The sequence below is a fragment of the Pygocentrus nattereri genome, chromosome 19 (genome assembly GCF_015220715.1).
Source record: "Pygocentrus nattereri isolate fPygNat1 chromosome 19, fPygNat1.pri, whole genome shotgun sequence".
Lineage (NCBI taxonomy): Eukaryota > Metazoa > Chordata > Actinopteri > Characiformes > Serrasalmidae > Pygocentrus > Pygocentrus nattereri.
In genome coordinates, this window is record NC_051229.1 from 21046415 (window position 1) to 21055856 (window position 9442).

The window sequence follows — 9442 nt, forward strand, 5'->3', positions numbered from 1 at the left end:
GTTTCTGTAGTGTAGTGGTTATCACGTTCGCCTCACACGCGAATGGTCCCCGGTTCGAAACCAGGCAGAAACAAACCACACCTTTTGGGACGCTTTTAATACCCGGCAAACCCTTTGGTTTAAATGCCAAGCGTGCCTCAGCTTCACGGTATGCGTGATTCCCTGCACTCGCCTCTCAGTCTTTCTGTAGTGTAGCGGTTATCACGTTTGCCTAACACGCGAAAGGTCCTCAGTTCGAAACCGGGCAGAAACATGGTGCGGATGTTTCTCGGTCATGATACGGGAGCATCTTACAAGAAATGCTGTTGTTTTGGGGGAGATGCACCGACGCAACTTCACTAGCCAAGCTGGACATGCTACTGAATTGGGAAAGGAGAGCCTTATGCAGGCTTGCATGACGGGGAGGCTTTGCCATTTTTTCGAAGCCATCACCTAGCTCAGGAAGGTGTCAAAAGTTTCCTGAAAGCGGTGTGTTCCTCGTATTGGCCGCTCACTCACTTTTGCCCTTCAGAGGATCTGCAGAGTACATACAGTTTGCTCCATTTGTCGCAGCCCTCTCAGAAATGTTGAAACACGGCAGTGAAGAAATCATGATACTTTGACATGACTGTCGCAATGACTTTAGTTCCATCTGTTCTTTGTGCACCTATGAAGCACAAAGCTTTGGGCTTTGTCAGCGATTACCTGACTGACCCTGCGTGCTAAGTTTAGCATAAATAATGCCCACTAAATACACAACACTAACTATATACCAGGCAACAGCGTCCTGTGAGCATTGCTCTTTAGCCAGTGCTGCGCTGAGAATGATCCACTTGCCAGTTACTATCCGCTCTGTGGTGGTCCTGACCATAGAAGAACAGAGTGGAAGGGAGCTAACAAATTAAGCCGAGGCACAGGTGAATTACACTTTCGAATTGTAGAATTCCAGAACTACAATGTGAAAGGAGTGTAGATACAAAGCAGAAAAGATAAAAACCATCCAGGTAAAATTATGAAACTGAAGCACATGGCTAACAACAGACAAGGTCTTGTAAACTAAGTTAAAGGAAAACGTTAAGGATTATTATATTTGGGATTATTAATGGTTACAGATTATAAGATGTGGGAGTATTAATGGTTAAGGATTAATAGATGTGGGGGTATTAATGGTTAAGGATTAATAGATGTGGGGGTATTAATGGTTAAGGATTTTTAGATGTGGGGGTATTAATGGTTAAGCATTCATTAGATGTGGGGTTATTAATGGTTAAGGATTTTTAGATGTGGGGTATTAATGGTTAAGGATTAATAGATGTGGGGGTATTAATGGTTAAGGATTATTAGATGTGGGGTTATTAATGGTTAAGGATTTTTAGATGTGGGGTATTAATGGTTAAGGATTAATAGATGTGAGGGTATTAATGGTTAAGGATTATTAGATGTGGGGTTATTAATGGTTAAGGATTTTTAGATGTGGGGTTATTAATGGTTAAGGATTAATTAGATGTGGGGTTATTAATGGTTAAGGATTAATAGATGTGGGGTTATTAATGGTTAAGGATTAATTAGATGTGGGGTTATTAATGGTTAAGGATTATTAGATTGGGAGTATTAATGGCTATGGATTATTAGTAGAGGGGGTATTAGTGGTTAAGAGTTATTTATATTGTGTGGGTATTAATGATTAAGGGTCATGTAACAAATAACTTTGTTACCCTGGAGTTTAAGGTGGCCTGTGTTCCAAAAATTTGTCTTTTTGCCAAAGAATGCCTTTAAATAATGCAATTAAAGTTTAGAGATGCAGATTTTATATTATCTTACTTTAAACTTATTTGCTTTTCTTGTTCTATCTATTTGTACTCTTACATTATCTTAGAATGTCTTATTTCATACTACCTTATGCAATTTATCATAACTGCTCTTACACTATAATATTCTCTTCTATAATATCTTATGATATATAGATTCAGTCAGAGGGGCCTTAAACTAAGCACATTAGAGAACTGGTGTCCTAACACACCTGACTCAACTCAGCTAATTAACAAGCCTTCTATGAGTTATAGTGGATCTGTTAGAGAAAGGAGAACTGTGCAGGCTGGGAAACTCCAACCAGGAATGGCAAACAATGATATAGATGATGATGGAGGAAGATGGAGTTGAAGAGATGGTTGTGGTGTTAAATTTGCATCCAGACTTTTCAGGTGCTGCTGAATGTGAAACTGCAGATACTCTCACACCACAGCGACCAGGTACCCAGGATCTGCAAACATGTACTCCTTCATACAGAAAATGCTGTCCAGCAGAAATAACAGCTCATTCTGATTAAGACAGAGAGAGAAACTGTCATCAAATATGACACAACTATTCTGAATCGCTACAGAGAGTTCTAGTGAAGTTCACTTAGTGTGATGGGCACTGGTTGTTACAAGAACAGGTACTCTTTTGCCCTGGAAGTTGCTTGGTGATGGCAGAGGAGGAGTACAACATGCCCATCAAAAGGGCAAGAAATCCCCCTGGCTTCTAGACTATCCATCCATCCATCATTGTTGACCGCTAGTCCAAACAGGGTCGCGGTAGCAGGTGGGAGAGCAGAGAATCTCAGATGACCCTGTACCCCGCAACTTCCTCCAGCTCATTCCCGGTGACCCCAAGCCGCTCCCAGGCCAACTTGGAGACATAATCCCTCCAGCGGGTCCTAGGGCGACCCCGGGGTCTTGTCCCGGTAGGCCGTGCCTGGAACACCCCCACCGGGAGGCGTCCAGGGGGCATCCGGATCAGATGCCCGAACCACCTCAGCTGGCTCCTCTCAATGCAGAAGAGTAGTGGCTCTACTCTCAGCTCCTTCCGGATGACCGAGCTCCTCACTCTATCGCAGAGCGTGTAGCCCGCCACTAATTTCCGCCGCTTATATTCGCGATCTCGTTCTTTCAGTCATTACCCACAGCTCATGACCATAGGTGAGGGTTGGGATGTAGATTGACCAGTAAACAGAGAGCTTCGCCTTTTGGCTTGCCTCTTCACCACTACAGTCCGGTACAGTGACCGCATTACTGCTGCCGCCTGTCCCAGCCTACGGCCGATCTCACGATCCTTCTCCCCGTCACTCGTGAACAAGACCCCAAGATACTTAAACTCCTCCACCTGGGGCAAGTCCTTTCCCCTTACCTGGAGTGGGCATGCCATCCTTTTCCGGGCCAAGACCATGGACTCAGACTTGGAGGTAGTGATCCGCATACCAACCGCTTCACACTCAGCTGCAAACCGCTCCAGCGAGCGTTGGAGGCATGTGATTCCGCCAAAAGAACAACATCATCTGCAAATAGCAGAGACGCCACCCTCCGGCCTCCACACATAATGCCCTCCTGACCCTGACTACGCCCTGACACTCTGTCCATGAATATCACGAACAAGAGTGGAGACAGAGCACAACTCTGGCGAAGTCCAACGCTAACACGGAAAGAGTCTGATTTAATGCCGAGTTTACGGACACAACTCTCACTCCGGGAGTACAGAGATTGGATAGCCCGGAGTAGTAGCCCAGGCACCCCATACTCCCGGAGGACCTCCCACAAGATATCTTGAGGAACACGGTCATAAGCCTTCTCCAAGTCCACAAAACACATGTAGACTGGGTTGGCAAACTCCCATGCCCCCTCAACAATCTGTGAGAGGGTGAAAAGCTGATCCATTGTTCCACGGCCGGGACGGAATCCACATTGTTCCTCCTCAATCTGAGGTTCAACTATCGGTCGGAGTCTCCTTTCCAGCACCTTTGCATAGACTTTCCCAGGGAGGCTGAGCAGTGTGATACCCCAATAATTGGCACACACCCTCCGGTCCCCCTTTTTAAAAATAGGGACCACCACCCCAGTCTGCCAGTCCAAAGGTACTGTTCCTGAGGTCCATGCAATATTGCAAAGGCGTGTTAGCCATGACAGCCCCACAATATCCAGAGCCTTAAGCATTTCTGGACGAATCTCATCCACCCCTGGTGCCTTACCACTGAGGAGCTTACCAACTACCTCAGTGACCTCCACCAGGGAAATGGAACTTGACACCCCAGAAGCTTCTGGCCCTGACTCCCGTGAGGGAGGCACGTCTCCCGGATTAAGAAGTTCCTCAAAGTTCTCCTTCCACCGACCGACAATATCCTCATTCGAAGTCAGAGTTTCTCCACCCTTGCCGAATACAGCTTGGGCGCAGTCACCCCGACCCCTCCTGAGTCGCCGGAGAGTTGTCCAGAACCTCTTTGAGGCCGAACGAAAGTCTTTTTCCAAGGCCTCACCAAACTCCTCCCATGCCCTGGATTTTTCTTCTGCCACCGTTGCAGCTGCCACCTTTTTTGCCTGTCGTACCTATCTGCTGAATCGGGAGTCCTTCGGGCCAACCAGTCCCTAAAGGCCTCCTTCTTCAGCTTGACGGCCTCCCTCACCACCGGTGTCCACCAGGAGGTTCTTGGGTTACGGCCCCGACAGGCACCCACAAGCTTTTGACCACAGCTACGCCTGGCAGCTTCCACAATGGAGGTTTTGAACAGGGTCCATTCAGACTCCATGTCTCCTACCTCCTCCGGGACGTGAGAAAAGCTCTCCCGGAGGTGGGAGTTGAAATCATTCCGAACAGGGGCCTCTAAAAGTCGTTCCCAGCACACCCTCACTATTCGCTTGGGCCTACCGGATCTGACCATCAGTCTTCCCTGCCATCTGATCCAACTCACCACCAGATGGTGATTAGTTGACAGCTCAGCACCTCTCTTCACCCTAGTGTCCAGAACATATGGTCCCAAGTCAGATGAAACGACAACAAAGTCGATCATTAACCTTTGACCCAAGGAGCTCTGGTACCATGTACACTTATGAACATCCTTGTGTTCGAACTTGGTGTTCGTTATGGACAATCCATGCCTGGCACAGAAGTCCAATAACAATTCACCATTCGGCTTTAGATCGGGCAGGCCGTTCTTCCCAATCACGCCTCTCCAGGTCTCCCAGTCATAGCCAACGTGAGCATTGAAGTCTCCCAGTAGGACTATGGAGTCTGTAGGCAGGACCCTTTCCAGAACCCCACCCACTCGCTCCAGGAAGGCCGAATACTCTGACCTGGTGTTTGGTGCATATGCACAGACAACAGTCAAAGTTTACCTCTCTGCTATTTTAATTCGCATTGAGGCGACCCTCTCGTCCAATGGGACAAACTCCAACTGACTGGTCACCAGCCGGGGACTTGTGAGTATCCCCACACCTGCCCGGCACCTCTCACCCTGTGCAACCCCTGAGTAGGAGAGAGACCAACCCCTATCCAGGAGTTTGGTTCCAGAGCCGACACTGTGGGTGGAGGTGAGCCCAACTTTATCTAGTTGGTAGCTCTCAACCTCCTGCACAAGTTCCGGCTCCTTCCCCCCCAGTGAGGTTACATTCCATGTACCAAGAGTTAGTTTCTGCTGCAGGGGCCTAGGCCACCTAGGGCCTCCCCGCAATCTCCCACTGCCAATATGGCACTGCACCACCTCATGGGCCCACATGGCCTCCCCACATTGCCTCTTCGGGCTGAGCCCGGCCGGATTACGTGGACTGCCCGGCCACCAGGCGCTCTCCGTGGAACACTACCCCCAGGCCTGGCTCCAGGGATAGGTCCCGGTGACCCTTTCCCGGGCAGAGTACACAATCTTTTATGTACAATATGCATGGAGATAAACTTTGGTTCGTGTTAGTCTGGGTCTTCACTCCAGACCTGTTCGCCCTGGGAGACCCTACCAGGAGCATATTGCTCCCAACGACTTAGCTCTGAAGATCCCTAGACCACACAAGCCCGACAAGGCCCCGATCCAGGAAGGGGCTTCTAGACTAGTGAGATGAAAAAGCAATGTCATATAGCTGCTCTATGCTCATATGTAGCAGTCCCTCCACAGCATTAATTTATCAATTGTTTTTGGCTTTCACAACTTACTGAAAATGATCAAAGGTTACAGGCTATTCTATCTTATATCAGCAGTCTGAGATAGTCCATATTGTACAAGCCCTAAGCTTAGCATATGGCATGAACTCCATTATGAAAGCAAATTCTTACTCATAGGCAACATCTATAAAGTTGAACTGCTGAATCTAAAGGTTCAAAGAAACAATAGTGCCACAACACAATGTCCTGAGATAAACAACGCGTTGGATTTGATTAAAGCATAGCTAGTCAAACTTACCCCAGTCTGCGGCAGATCCATTTCAATCCATTCAGCAATGAACAAGTCTGAGCCACTAGCAGAAAGTGGTCATACACTTTTGGGGACACATCTAAATGCTGCAGAAAGAAGAGCAACCAACACAAAGTAGCAAGCAATAATGAAGTGTGAAAATAGTGAAAATAAATTATTCATAAAAAAATCTGGAAAGTGTGGTGTGGAGCCCCCTGTACTCTGATACCCCTAAATAAAATACAGTGTGACCAATTGCCTCCAGGGTCCACCTGTGTGTAATTTATTCTCTGTATAACTACAGCTGTTCTGTGAAGGCCTCAGAGGTTTGTTAGAGAACATAAGCGACCAAACAGCATCATGAAAACCAAGGAACACACCAGACAAGTCAGGGATAAATTTATGGAGAAGTGTAAAGCAGGGTTAGGCTATAAAAAAATATCCAAAGCTATGAACATTTCATGGAGCATGAAAAAATTTGGAAAAGTTCAAGGGGTATGAATACTTTTTCAAGGCACTCTAAAACATAATTTAGATAATATATATCTATCACTGTCCAAAAAAAAAGATGTATCTCAGTTTTTTAAAAAGATGTTTACTTTTTAACACCAGCCATTACTTTTCTCAGACGTATTAATCTGAGCAGAAAGACAAACAGCCAATCGCCACAGAGGTTGGTAACCAGGTGAAGCTCAGCAGGTTTTTCTGGATTTAATGCACATGTGCTGCTGTATTCCATATTGGTCAGTCACAATAGACATGAAATGGTTTACAATGCAAACATGTTTTCTGCTGATGACTCTGTTTGTACAAGCAATGCTGCACTGTTGAAAATGTAAAATGCATGCCCACACCTGTGTCAGCTAAACCTAAATGCACATCCTTTGATGTCATATGGGGGTTTTGCTTTTGAAATTATATTTCAGAAAGCAGAAATTGTGAGCAGGAAGCACTTCGATATCTTTATATCGCCTTTCTCTGCATAGGCATTAATTGGTTTATTTCAGATCTTCTGCTGCTTAGAGGATGCCATGGGTGTTGACTGTTATGCTGCCTTTAATGCTACCTGAATTAAATCAAATTAATGAAATATTGTATTTATGAGATCAGAATCACATGAACACCCCTACAATGTGATGTGTTTCCTCTGGTGTTTATTTTATTACACCAGTAGTGCAAAAAATGTAAAATAAAAAAGCATTATAATAAGTGCATTCATTTTGTTTCTGACTAAAACCACTTAAACACATATCATGTTAGACTTACAACCTCCAAGTATTAGATATGGTATAAGAGTCAGACAATTTTTGGAATTGTCATCAGTTGACAGTTACTAATAATAATAATAATTATTGACCTGCCTACAAGCCCTAATCAGTCAATTAATATTTAGTAAGTTAAAAAGTTTCTGAGCATTAACATTAACAGATTTTTATACAGTTTGCTTGTAACGCGGAGCGAGGTAACGGACGCATGTGCGGAGGTAAGCGACTTTTATTGAGGGCAAATCCAGAATCAGGGTCATAACGGTCCAGGGTCAATGAGCCAATATGGAGAGATCGAGGGGCAGACATGACGAATACACAGAGAAACACAGAGAAACACAGAGAAACACAGAGAAACACAGAGAAACACAGAGAAACACAGAGAAACACAGAGAAACACAGAGAAACACAGAGAAACACAGAGAAACACAGAGAAACACAGAGAAACACAGAGAAACACCACCCAATACAACAAACAGAGACCAATACAAAGACCAGCTACAAACACAGGGCTTAAATACAACAGGGATAACGAGGGTCAGGTGGAAAACAGGTGGAGACAATCAGGGGAGGAGTTACAAAACGAGGGGCAGGACTACAGATACCAAAACAAACGCACATGGACTAAACCAAAACAAGAACACATGGACTGGGAGGGGCCAATTGTGACATTGCTGCAAAGGATTTGTTTTTCAATCAAAAATCAACAAAAATATAATTTGGCCAGGGGTGGCCAACTTTTTGCACATAGCTGTATCTATCACATATTATCTCAAGATCTTTAAGTGGTCAATACACTGTCAATCACATGGGGGTTAAATGAAGTGTGGCCTAGCCCAACTAGCTGCCTGTAAATCATTGTGGAATATATATATATATATTTGAGAAAGTGAACATTCTGCCTTCTGGCTGTATGATTACTTTTACATTTTTTAAGACATTGGCCTGGGTAAGTCTAACAAAGTGATGTTGAGTAAATATGGTTCGTACATTTGAACAAACGATTATTCACTCCTGAGTACTTTATCCATTCCTACCACAGGTCATTATCTAACTATTGGTATGTGTCCACAATGATTTACAGGCAGCTAGTTGGGCTAGGCCACACTTCATTTAACCCCCATGTGATTGACAGTGTATTGACCACTTAAAGATCTTGAGATAATATGTGATAGATACAGCTATATATATATATATATATATATATATATATATATATATATATATATATATATATATATATATATATATATATATACGCATAATAAGTGAAAAGAGAAAAACGGCTTTATTTAGATCTCACTAGTTGAAGAGTTGCAATGGATATCTTTACTGTATTTAAGATACAGTTACTGTTGTAGTTTCAGTTAAGTTTCGAACTGTTGCTATTGTAGTCAGACTTAGTTCTCTGGAGTTCACATTTGAGTTAAAATGGATTAGAATTATTTTTCAGTTAAACAGGAGGTGCTTGGTCAAGTATTTCTAGAGTCACCTGCAGTGGTAGTAGAAATAAAATTATTAGCAGTTTAACATTATATTTAGCAGTGTAAAATTAGATTGTGTAAATGAGACATACTGTAATTATTGAACTTCCTACCTCTCGCAGCATAACATAGAATAATGTCAACACTTCTGAGGTCTTTTTTGTCCAAGCACAAAGCTGTCTGAATTTTTTCATACAGCTCATCAATCTAAAAAGTAACCAAAAATATATGAAAACGTTCAATTAAATATACATGAGTGAAAAAGGAAAATGTACTTCTGGTGAACTGCAGCAATCAAGTTATCAAAGACGCACCCGTTCAGTGCTAAATTTGGGCAGTGTGGTCCGGAGCTTCATACACTTGTTGGGATGGCTCCAAAGGAACATTTGTGCTGACTTCTTTGCACCACTGGACAATTGCCTATGTAACTCCTATTGAAAAAAAGTTGCATAATCCATCCATCCATCCATCATCTTCCGCTTCTCCGGGGTTCGGGTCGCGGGGGCAGCATCCTGAGCAATGAAGCCCAG

General features: G+C 44.0%; 1 non-coding gene across 1 annotated transcript; it reads left to right on the forward strand.

Annotated features, from left to right (window-relative positions):
- trnav-cac lies at positions 1-73 on the forward strand. The gene has a single exon. It is a non-coding gene; the product is annotated as a tRNA-Val (tRNA).
- Positions 74-9442: the final 9369 nt, after the last annotated feature.